Raw genomic sequence first — 1643 nt, 5'->3', positions numbered from 1 at the left:
ATGTCTCCAAGTTTTGGACTTCCAATTCTGGTGGAAAGACAGTTTCCATCATGTTTATGTCTGCCATAGTTTTAAACCCTTCCATATGGTCAGTCCCTCATTCTCCTACACTTCAAGGAATAAAGAGCCAGACTGGCCAACCCCTCCTTATAACTCTGTCTTGACAACGTCCTTGTACATTTCAGCACTCTCTCCAGTTTTGCCACATCTTTCCTAAAGTACGTTGACCAAAACTGTACACAGCACTCCAAGTCAATCCAGAGCAACACACACACACACAATGTAGGAGAAACTCAGCAGGTCAGGCAGCATCTGTGGTAGGCATAAATGGTCAACGTTTTCTGCCAAGACGCCTGACCTGCATTTTGTGTGTGTTAAGTGCAGCCTCATCAACAACCTATACAACGGAGAGAAAACAAAGATAACTCAAAGTTCAAAGTCAATTTATTATCAAAGTACTGTACGTATATGTCACCATATACAATCCTGAAATTCATTTTCTTGCGGATGTACTCAATATATCTATAGAATAATAAACATAACAGAATCAATGAAAAACCACCCAATTTAGGTGCCCAATTAAGTGCAGAAGACAACAAACTCTGCAAATACAAAAATAACTAAATAATAATAACCGATTCCATAACATACAGACTCACTTTAAACAATTCCATAAATCACATTTCTTAGTATTATTTATTTAGGCACGATTTGTGCAGTTTGTCTCACATTTGTATAGTTTCTCATGAATTAGAATCTATGGAAGGGAACTCTGGAGACCTGAGGAAGAATCTTTGCCGGAAACGTTGACTGTTTATCTCCCTCCATAGACGCTGCCTGACCTGCTGAGCTCCTCCAGCACATTGTGTGTGTTGCTCTAGATTTCCAGCGTCTGCAGTCCCTCTCGTGTCAGCACAGAGTAGATGGGCTGAAGAATCTGTTTCTGTGATGCAGACTCTATGAGTCTATAACCGTAATGCTTGGGTAGTGAAGGCTTGCATGTCACTCCTAACTAGAGGCAATGGAGCTGGCTTCCTGAGGGCAATGGGATCCTGCATAAATTAAAGACCAAATTCTCCAGACATGTATTTCTGCATTCAAATCGGGATATGACACAGGAAATTACTGCTGGGAAGCATAATGGCTAAATTCCAATGCACTAGTGCAACCAACGTTCCTTATTCCACAGCTGGAGGTCCTTCCTGTGAATGTTGTGAGCACTGACTGGGATCTCAAGGCTCAGTGGCCATGCTGATTCTCCACAGACTCCTAAGGAAGAAAAGGTGCTGTCGTGCTTTCTTTGCAATTACATTCACATGGTGGGTCCAGGACAGGTCCTCTGAGATAGTAACACCCAGGAATTTAAAGTTACTGACCCTCTCCATCTTTGATCCTCTGATGGTTTCTGGCTCATGGACCTCTGGTTTCCCTCTCCTGAAGTCTACAATCAGTTCCTTGGGCTTGCTGACATTGAGTGAGAGGTTGTTGTTATGTCACCACTCAGCCAAGTTTGCAGTCTCCTTCTTGCATGCTGATTCATCACCACTTTTGATAGAACGCACAACAGTGGTTTCATCAGCAAACTTGTATATGGTGTTGGAGTTGTACTTAGCCACACAGTCATAGGTGTAAAGTGAGTAGAG

Source organism: Hypanus sabinus, chromosome 28, assembly GCF_030144855.1.
Source record: "Hypanus sabinus isolate sHypSab1 chromosome 28, sHypSab1.hap1, whole genome shotgun sequence".
Classification (NCBI taxonomy): domain Eukaryota; kingdom Metazoa; phylum Chordata; class Chondrichthyes; order Myliobatiformes; family Dasyatidae; genus Hypanus; species Hypanus sabinus.
The sequence above is the reverse complement of the archived record's forward strand: the minus strand, read 5'-3'. Positions refer to the sequence as shown.